The following is an 11,433-nucleotide window of genomic DNA, read 5'->3' as shown; positions in this document are numbered from 1 at the left end:
GCTTTGGGTACTGGAATAGGGCGTAAACTCCATGGCATATAAGGAACAGTAAATATAACCATAGGAGAAACAACATTTGTAACTCCACATTCAATCTCACCTGGATCAAAAGCAAAGGCTTTACCATGATTCCCAAGAATCTCTCGAAAGCATTTGATCTCCTCTTTAGTAAGGAAATCCTCCTGTCCGATTTTCAGTTGCTTCAATGTCTCTTCAGTAAACTTATGGCCAATGTGTTTTGGGTCTCTTAATATAGGCTGGTGAGAATCTTTCTCCATTACTCCATCACTTCCTTCTAGCAGAGGTGTAGCCACCGGCCTCACCTTCTTTGCAACAATAGATTTATATTTTGTCTCTTCCTAGACTTCAACTGCTTCACCCAAATCATCCTTTATATGAGTAAGTGCTTCATATAAGTCCAATTATTCATACATGTCCATTGAATACTTTAACTATGTTAGTTCCACTTTGTAACCTGTATTGCATGATCTCTTCTAGCTCTGACATAGTATCCACATAAGAGACCTCTTCAAAGATCCATGAAATCACATCATTTGGTTCAAGAACATCACATCTCTGCAATTCACTTTGAATACCTGACACATATTGTTTCTCCCATTTAGGTAGCTCATTAAACTTCCTATATGACACCGAACCCTCAAATGTTAATCCCAAAAACCCCAAAGAGAAAGTCGTTGTTTGCAAGAGCTTCCCCACCTTTGTACCACCATAGTCCCGCTTTATAGTGGCACCCCAAGAAAATCCTATGAAAAACTGTGTTCTTTGAACTCTTTGTGTATCTTTGGCAATGGATGATCACGTAGGCTATCTTTGTTTCTGGCATGTTCTATACACATAGTCAAAAAATAGTCTCGCTGGCTTTCCAAAGTAGTAGATCCGCCACAAACTCCCTACTAGATAGAGACACCTAGGAAGCTGAATAATAAGGGTCTGAATCGACTTGGGCACTTCTGGGACAATGGCAACAAGTGTTGGGAAACCATTGACCTTTTGGTTACCCAATATTAACTTAATAGTTGGGAGGTCTTGGTTGTCCACAAAGTGATGAAAGAGCTTGAAAATATAGTGATGCCAATCTGTGATTTGGAGTTTGATTGAAATGCTTGGAAATGGCCCGGAAGCAGTCTCTTATGGAAACCCCATCCTAAAGGCATTTATCATATAATGATGTGTACGAAGAATTGGTCTAGACCCCTTAACAAGATATGGAAAAAACAATGGCTGGAGGAAAGGTGGAAGCAAGTAATGGAGAGCATATGGAAGCCAAAGGTTTCGCAACACATGAAGGTATTTTTATGGAAGGTTATTTGGCATGATCTACTGATAGGGGTGAAGATTCAGGAGAGAGGGATTGGGTCAGATCGATGCTTGGGGTGCAGGTTGGCTAGTGAATACCTGGCCCACCTATTCATGGAATGCCCAACTATCAAAGGCCTCACAGGAAAAATATGCAAGTGGGTCCAAAGAGCATGGAAAATTGGTTTTTTCAAGAGTGATCTATTCCTTGGAGGTAAGAATTCAGGTAGTCCTGCCCTCCTCATCAGCACTCAAATCGCCAGATACTTCTTACTACATAATGTATGGCAAACAAGGAATCACCGTGTGTTTGAAGGAGGTTTTGAGGTGGCAAGCTTTGCAAAAATTATACAAGAAACCAAAGCGCTAATATGGATGCTCGGGTGCAAGCAACACTCGGAGGATTGGTCTAGGACTACTTGTGTCTTGTTGTCAGTAGATGGAATGCCTAGGATTGGGGAAAATCCTGGCCATCGATAATTAAAAGATCTCAGAAGAACGTGATTATGGACCTTGTGTATCAAGGATAAGGGGGCGGGTTGGTAGGGATGACTGTCGTGATAGCCGATGTAATTATGGTCCTTGGATGATGTCATGGCTCAACACAAGCATGACAAGACCTTGTAGTTTTTTGGGTTGATCAATATAATTCACTCATAATTGTGAGTTTTGCAAAAAACAAAAACAGGATTTTGGGTGAGGAGTGTTGGGTGAGGAGTGTTGGGTTCGGCATACTCCCAATGTTTTTAGTGTGCCTGAAACATACTTTAAATGTTATTTCAGCTTTAAAATAGTACATAGATCTTTTTATTTCACATAGTGTTGGGTTAAGCATACTTTCAGTGTTTTTAGTGTAAAGTCAAGCCCAACACTATGAAGGGTGGAATAAAAAGATCTATATACTATTTTAAAGATGAAATAACATTTAAGCCTGTATACATGGGTTTTAGAGTTTGACTGACTTTGGTTGGCTGGCACTCGTCGGTCGTGACTCCCCCCGAGTGCATTTGCATTGTTGGAGTCTCGTTGGTGATGGAGTTTTTGGCTCCGCCCTTACTGCAATGGTATGCTCTCTTCTTCTCTTGCTTTGACTGGTGTTTTGTGCCCGGAGCTATATGGGACAGGCTCTTCTATTGGCAATGGAAGTGCCTTGTGTGGCAGTCATTCTGGTGTTTCGGGTATTTGTTTTATGTGTGAAATTATGATGGTGGTAGGGTGGCTCACTTGGTCAGCTGATGTAAGAGGTTCGGGATGCGATGGTCGATGTCTTAAGATGGTGTGTTGTACTGATGCAGCCATGGCTCGGATTGAGCATGGTTATCTATGTATTTCTTTTTGTCTTTAATTCATTCACTCACAGTTTGTGAGTTTTGCTTAAGAAAAAAGAAAATAGTACATAAATCTTTTTATTTCACCCTTCATTTCACAGCTTGACATGTCTTTACTTTTCCTTCATTTTATTGTTTTAGAATGTTAGAGTGAAGTTTTACCTTGCATAACTCTAGTAAATTCTATAGATACACACACACATTGATGAGTTCTTTTTATTTCACACTTCAGTTCAAAGACTCACATGACTTAAATTTTTTCGCATTCTAGAAATTAATTCTAATCAATATTTGTGAAAGTCTCTTTTAATAAGCGACGTCAGCCAAATTTCCTCCTCATCACAAAGAAGAGAACTGAAAATACTAGCATAAATTTGTAAGATTTTTGAACTATTTTTTCACATATTTCATTGTTTTTCTTCCCTTTACCATGCTTTGTAACCGGCTGGCTCAAAGCTAAGCTGTGGCAATCCTTTCCCGAACACCAATTTCCTTTAAACTCATTCTTAATGACTTTAACACTTTTTTTTTTTTTTAGAAAGCCATCGTGACTCTTTCACTTGTTTCTCTAGGCATGTGGACCACATTTTTGAACAATGGTCCAATATTTTCTCTGTCAAAATAGACTTTTTTGACCAAAGGGTTCAAGCCTTGGTTTCCTAGTAGTTTGTAGATTCAATTGTTTTGCTTTCTAAAAGACACCTTAGAGTAGAGTGGAATTAGGCATACTTTCACAATGTTTTCAATGATGATTGAAATTTAACCTTTAATGTTATTTTGATTTTAAAATATTGAAAGGATCTTTTTATTTCACCTTTCATTTCACATCTTGACACGTCTTTACTTTTCTTGAATTCCATTGTTTTAGAATATTAAAGTGAAGCTTCACCTTGCATTATTCTAGTAAATTTTGTACATGCATACATATACATACATACATATTTATTTATTTATTTATTTTTATATTTATATTTATACACACACATATATATATTAACGATTTTTTTTTTTAACATTTTATTTCAGAGCCTCACATGGCTTGACTTTTCTTGCATTCTAGAGCTTAATTCTCCAGTTAGTATTCGAGAAAGTCTCTTTTATTAAGCGGACGCCGATCGTGTTTCCTCCTCCAAAGAAACATAAAATTTTGAGATCTATACTATATATAATGTAGCTTAAAATTCTCGAGGCCAAAGAAGCCCTCCACGTGTCTCATTCCTATGAAGCTTGGAACTTAGAAATCTTTTCAACCTTCAACTTTCAACTTGTGAAGTTAAAAAAAATAGATTGACTCTACTTTTTCTTTCAATCCATACTTTACTTTTGCCTTTTAAAGCCAATTGAAGGATTGCTTACCTTTGCTTTTTGAAGTTAGCGAGGCACGATGGTTTAGCTTCAGGTCAGGTATGCATGATGGTTTAGGGCCTCAGAAAGACTTTGCTATAGCATTTCAGCTTCAGGTATGCTCGTTAAGGATTAGCCTTGCTCATTAAGCTTCGCCTTAGGGTTACGAGCTTGCGGCTGGTTTTTTTTTCTACCTTAGTTCAACTGAGCACAAAGAAGTGCTTTGAGCTCTGCAGTGTTTGGTAAGCTTGAGCGTCCCCGACTCCCCTACTTTAAGCATCCCCGCTTCTCCTCCTGTAAATGCCAAGCCCCCCTCCGTCTATAGCGATTATTAACATTGTGGTTGCGATTATTTACACTTGGAGATGATAATCACTTGAGGGATTGTCTGCATCGCGATTATAAGCCTTAATAATCGCCTTTATTATAAGCGCATGTGCATGTGGAGAATTAGCGAGTTCTATCTCCTTGTTTAAGTTATCCCTTTTCTGTGAGGCCGTGAGTTGAGAAACACGCGCGGTGCGTTAAGTAGCAAGGTAGAACATCTCCCCCACCACTGCGTGATCTTTATCTTTGGCAATTACTATCAAGAATATTTATATTTCCCTTTTGTAACTTGGTGTCGGTGAGGCCCGTCTCACTGCGACATGGCATGCTCCTCTAAGCCTTCCTACGCCAAAGTAGTGGCAGGAAAAGAGCAATCCCCAACGCTCTGAAGGCTATCGAGCCTACCGGCGACCCTGCGAAACCGGGCGCCGATGATAGCGATCAAATATCCCTTACTAATCTGAGTAAGGAGGAACTGAAACAAAGAAAGACGTAGGTGGAAAAAGACCTAGCAGCAATCCTCTGTGCACTGTCATTGAAGATTCAGCGATGCAGGAGGATGCTGCTGAAGTGGCCAAAGGGGACAGAGCTTTCCAAGCACTTAAGAAGGCACTCCCGCAGCGTGTCAATGTGGAAGATGCCGTTACGGTGGTTGTTCCCCCTGCCATAGTGAAAAAACAGCTTGCGAAGGTTGCAAACTCCACCCTGGTCTTCGGGTTTAGGGGGAGAGTTCCCAATAGAATTGAGCTTTGTAATTGGCTTTGCAGTCCACTGGTGATGAATCAATAGGGCTTGATAATGTTCACCCAATATATAGCAAAAGGATTTGTGTCAGTTCAGTTCAACGACAATGCAATGGTTGAGAAGGTTTTGGCAAAAAGCCCGTTGTTCTTCAATCGCGCGCCGATGTGCGTGCTCCCTTGGGACCCTCAGTTTGAATCTAACGAGGCATTCAAGGATCTCTGCACAGTATGGGTGGAGTTTGTCAACCTCCTCGTATGGCTTAGGAAGAATTTGAAGGGCCTCTCAATTATGCTTGGTGATCCACTTTTTGTCCCATCTACTAGAGCCTCAGCTGTAGTAGCATGTTGGGATCGGAGAGCACACACACAGAGAGCCAACACGAAGAAGGAGATAGACACAGTGTGTGACGGGGCGGTACTCACACTACAATGTGTAGTTATGAGTATATTTATTATGAATGAGTAAATGAATGGCTGTACATGGGCGACTGAACAACGGGCAGCCGGGCACACGGGCCTTTAACCCAACAATCTCCCACTTAAAGGCAGTGTGCCTTTAAAGTGGCCAAAGTACAGCAAAAGAAGTCAAGCCATACCCATCAGCGATCTGCAGTGTGCAAACCGCTGTGAGGCTAACGACTTCGTGAGTAGATCAGCAGGGTTATCGTCAGTGTGTACCTTGACAAGCTCTATGCGCTTGTCCTCTAGCACCTCTCGTATGAAGTGATACCTCACCTCAATGTGCTTTGTCTTCGCATGGAAGACAGGATTCCGTGCCAATGCTATGGCACTCTGGCTATCACAATGTAGAATCGGAGCATCACAAGCCATACCAAGATCTCCCACTAGTCGTGAGAGCCATACGGCCTCCTTGGCAGCCTCAGTGGCAGCCATATATTCAGCCTCTGTAGTGCTCAAAGCAACGCATGGCTGTAAACGTGATGCCCACGAAACCGGTCCACCTGCAACTGTGAACACATAGCCGCTAGTAGACTTCCTCGAGTCCACTGACCCTGCATAGTCTGAATCTGTATATCCGTAAACAGACATATCCTTCTCACCATAACATAGGGACAACTCTGAAGTCCCTCTCAAGTATCTGAGAATACCTCTCACTGCATCCCAATGACGCTTGCCCGGGTTAGACATGTACCTGCTAACCACACCAACTGCATGAGCAAGATCTGGACGCGTAGCCACCATGGCATACATCAAGGAACCAACAGCTGACGCATAGGGAATTTGAGACATCTCTGTAGTCTCCAAATCTGTCTGAGGGCAGTCATCATGGCTGAGTTTTACATATGGAGGCAACGGGGTACTAATGGCCTTCCCCCCTTCCATATGAAAACGCTCAAGCACCCTGTCAATGTACTCTTTCTGACTAAGAAAGAGCATCTTGCGAGAACGATCACGAGTGATCCGCATACCCAAAATATGACTGGCATCCCCAAGATCCTTCATGGAAAAGGTCTCATGTAGCCTATGTTTCAAGGCATCCCATCAGAAATACACTTCCCTGCGATCAGCATGTCATCCACATACAAAACCAAAACAATAAGACTACCATCTGCAGCCTTGCGAGTATAGAGGCATGGGTCCTCATAACTGCGTACATAACCCAATGAACTCATGAATGCATCAAACTTACGATACCATTCACGAGATGATTGCTTCAGCCCATACAAGGTCTTAAGAAGCCGGCATACCATCTTCTTTGAACCATGAATAACAAACCCACTTGGTTGCTCCATGTACAAATCCTCGTGCAAGTCCGGATGTAAGAAAGCTGTCTTTACATCCATTTGCTTCAACTCCATGTCTTCTGTAGCTACCAAGGCAAACAACATACGCAAAGTAGACATCTTCACCACTGGGGAGAAGATCTCGTCAAAATCAATGCCCTTCTGTTGCTTGAATCCTTTAGCCACAAGCCTTGCTTTGTACCTAGGCTTTGCATCCATTGAACACAATTTTATCTTGTAAACCCACTTGCATGGTAGTGCCTTCTTACCCTTTGGCAAAGGAGTAAGCTCCCACGTTTTATTTTGGATCAACGAATCCATCTCTGACTGCATAGCCTGCTCCCACTTGAGCTTGTCAACACTAGACATGGCCTCATCATAACATGATGGCTCCCCGCAATCAGTCAACAATACATAATCCATAGAAGGCACAAAACGCTGAGGCTGTCTTGCACGCCGCTCTGAACGCCTCAAAGACTGTGCAGGAGGTGCATCTGGCTGTCCCACATCTACATGATCTCCCAACAAGGGCTGATCTCCCACTTGAGGGTCAATGGGCTGCCCACGAGCAGCCATGGGACCATCATACCGATGACCATCCTCCTCAAATATCACACGCCGAACCTCAACCGTTCGCGGTGATGCTCTATACATAAAGTCCTCATGAAAAACAACATCATGGCTGCGCACAATCTTCCTGTCAATAGGATCCCACAATCGATAACCCATCTCACCAGAGCTACCATAACCCAAGAAGGTACATCTCTTGCTCTTTGGATCCAATTTGCTGCGTTTTGCCTTAGGTACATGTACATAAGCTTCACAGCCAAAAACACGAAGGTGACCATACGAAGGTGGCAAACCTGTCCATACCTCTTCAGGCACTTTGAAGCCCAAAGGAACACTAGGTGAACGATTTATCAAATGCACAGAAGTGGCAACAGCTTCAGCCCAAAATCCATTTGACAAACCAGCCATAGAAAGCATACTACGGACTTTTTCCTGTATAGTCCTGTTCATGCGCTCTGCCACACCATTTTGAGGAGGTGTATAGGGAGCACTAAGCTCGCGCCGTATACCCTTCTCAACACATAATGTTGTGAAAGCATGAGACATAAATTCACCCCCATTGTCCGTACATAAGCACTTCAACTTACAACCTGATTGGTTCTCAACAAGAGTCAACCATTGCTTAAATATATCAAACACCATATCCTTTTTACGAATGGGGTATGCCCATACCTTCCTGCTAGCATCATCAATGAACGTAACAAAGTACATAGCACCTCCAAGAGAAGCATTGGGCATCGGCCCACATACATCACTATGCACCAAAGCTAGCTTTTCCAAAGATCTGTGTGGAACACTTTTCTTATGAGAAGACCGAGCATGTCGACCATAAAGGCAATGCTCACAAAACTCAAAACCACCAAAATCTGAAACGGGAATGTAATCCGCACGTGCCAACAACTTCAAACCTTTTAGTGACATATGCCCCAAACGCTGATGCCATAAAGAAGCAGGAGGTTGCTCAGTGATCCCCACAATGTGATCAGCCACACTAGCTACACAAAGGGAATACAACGTATTCCTCTTAGCACCTTTAACCAAAACAAGGCTGCCCTTAGTGATCTTCCAACCTCCATCACCAAAAGATACATTGAAACCAAGTGAATCCAACTGACCCACACTAATCAAGCTTTTTGCAAGAGCCGGCACATGACGCACACGCTGCAAGACAAACGTAGTAGAGTTTGGCATAGCCAAATGAATATCCCCAATGCCATGAATCTGCATAGAACGCCCATCGGCAATCCTGACAATACATGTGCTCGAAGCATCGTAGTCATGAAACCACGACCTATGAGGCGTAACGTGAAAAGAAGCACCACTGTCAATGACCCAATCCATAGGCATACTACGCTCATGAGTGAGAAGAAAAGCGTCATCAAAATAGGATGCAAGCAACACATCACCAAGCTCTTCACTAGTAGCACTAGTCGGAGCACATACATGGTCATCTTGAGAGCTACACTCTCCCTGTGTTGCATTTAACTCCTCAATCTTGACATTGGATTTAGGCTTGTTCTTAGCATCATGGTCTTTCTTCTTACCATCTCCATTTTCCCTTTTCCACTTGTAACAATCCTTTTTGAAATGGCCTTTTCTACCACAATGAAAACATTCCACATCCTTTTTACTTGTGCCTTCACGGGACTTGCTTCTAGATTTACCCTTGTTGGACTTATACTTGTCCATAGTCCTGCCTCTGACAACCATTGCACTAGAAGACTTACTACCTGCATTATTCTTTCGATTAATCTCTTCCGTGAGAAGACTAGACTCCACATTAGTACTTGTCAACTCATTCGCAGGAACCGAGTTACTTATGGCTGTCCTAAATGTGTCCCATGACTCAGGCAACGTGACAAGTAAAAACATAGCTTTTACATTTTCCTCAAACGTAATTTCCTGCGTAGCAAGTTGGCTGAAAATTGTATTGAACTCATTCAAATGCGCATTCATGGAAGCACCTTCCTCCATTCGCAAATCAATAAGCTTTTTAATCCAATACACCATAGAAGCAGCCGAATGCTTATCATACATATCGCAAATCCGCTGCCATAGCTCATAAGCTCCACCCTGTGCATCTTTCACATTGTAATAAACAGACTTTGAAAGGGAAAGCCTAATGGTAGACCTGCACATCTCATCCAACTCCTCCCAATCATCCCTCTCCATGTTCTCTGGCTTAACTCCCTGCAACTTTAGAGGTCGAATCTGTTTCTTCTGCACCAAGACATCCCAAATCTGATCTTTCCAATATGAGAAGTTAGCACCATCCAACTTCTCAATATTGAAAACTGTGTCGTCTTTAGTGCCCATTACAACAAGAATGCAACAATGAGAAACCTGTAACCAACCAACAAACTGCCACAACAAAGTAGTGTTGCAAATCTGACAACACCTGCTGCTCAATCAAAGAGCAAACGCATAGAGTATAAATCAGCCCATAATATGGTCAAAAAACGTACGTAGAAATCCACAAACAAATGCATAAACCCGTGACACCTGTAACTCAACCGGCCTAGGCAAACTGTGCCACAAAATGCATCAACAATGAGCTGTCATAGAGGCATAAACATACTCCATGTCTGAATAACCACAATAGAGACATAAGCTGACCAAGCTTACACAAATCCGTGAGCATAAATGGATCCAAGTGAGCATATAACCAATGCACAAGCTCAACGAAGTCCAATCTCTACTGTCAACCAAGCACCTATCCGTACTCAAACCGCAACACTGCAAGCAAGAGCAAACCCGCTCTATGTATAAGTGAACCAAATCTCCACAATATCATGCATAAAGAGTGTCTGTCAAACTGCCATATCCACATCCATCAACATACATAGATGATGTAAACCTGTAGCTCAAGAACACGCATAAACAGACTGCCGAGAAGAGTAGAAGCTCCCACTCAAACCACAACCATATACATGGCTGTCCCACAGTCAAAATACATGTTTTGTAACCACAGAAGAGACCTGTATCCAAAGCTCCCTGTAACCTGTAACCTGTACCCGTACCTGTACCTGTACCTGTACCTGTAGTCGAAGAAGACAATGTCGCCAAAACTCCCACTCTTTCTGTGTGTATGAGGCCACTCCAAGAAGAGGCTACACACTCTCAAATGAACTGTGGGCTCACGTAAGTGGAAGACACTACAACAATGGCACCTGTAATGGCTATGGAAGCTCTGGCAGCAGAAAACTACCAAAGAGAGCTGAAAAACGCAGCTCCTAGTCTGTAGCTCGGATGGGATTTCTGATGGCACGAATGGCTCCGAAAGGGGGGTTAAACCCCAGGACGCCTACTGAAAATACTCGCGGAGTGCTGAACCTTCCAATGCCAAGCTCAGAAAAACCTTCTGCTCTTTAGAAATGCGCGCGTGCGCGAAACCAAAAAACGGCAATGAAACAGCAGCAAGTTTCAACACACTCAACAATGATGATGAAGCTCTCAATGCTCTCACTACCAAGCTCTGATACCACTTGTTGGGATCGGAGAGCACACACACAGAGAGCCAACACGAAGAAGGAGATAGACACAGTGTGTGGCGGGGCGGTACTCACACTACAATGTGTAGTTATGATTATATTTATTATGAATGAGTAAATGAATGGCTGTACATGGGCGGCTGAACAACGGGCAGCCGGGCACACGGGCCTTTAACCCAACACAGCAAACAAGGTCTATATCTGGTGGGATCTGCAAAAGCCACAACCAAAGAACTTGGTGGTGAACGTTGGGGCAGGACTAAAGATCATTCCTCTTAACTTTAACACTTTCTATGGGGCCTGCTTCAAATGCAACAAATTTGGGCATTAGGCGAGGGTGTGTCCTGCTGAGGTGCTAAAGCCTACAGATGAGAGTAGTGAATTACAGGCTACCCCACAGGGTGGCACGAATACAGTAGATCCAACAAAGAAGCCTAATGAAAATCTTGGCAAGGTAGAGGGCGGGAAAAATAAAGACAACATAGATAAAGATGTGGAGAAACAAGATCATGGCAACCGGGGTAAGGGCAAGACCACCCAAAGCTATCTCTTTTCATCCACCTCTCAA

Source organism: Adiantum capillus-veneris, chromosome 26, assembly GCF_014529385.1.
Source record: "Adiantum capillus-veneris isolate H3 chromosome 26, ASM1452938v2, whole genome shotgun sequence".
Lineage (NCBI taxonomy): Eukaryota > Viridiplantae > Streptophyta > Polypodiopsida > Polypodiales > Pteridaceae > Adiantum > Adiantum capillus-veneris.
The sequence above is the reverse complement of the archived record's forward strand: the minus strand, read 5'-3'. Positions refer to the sequence as shown.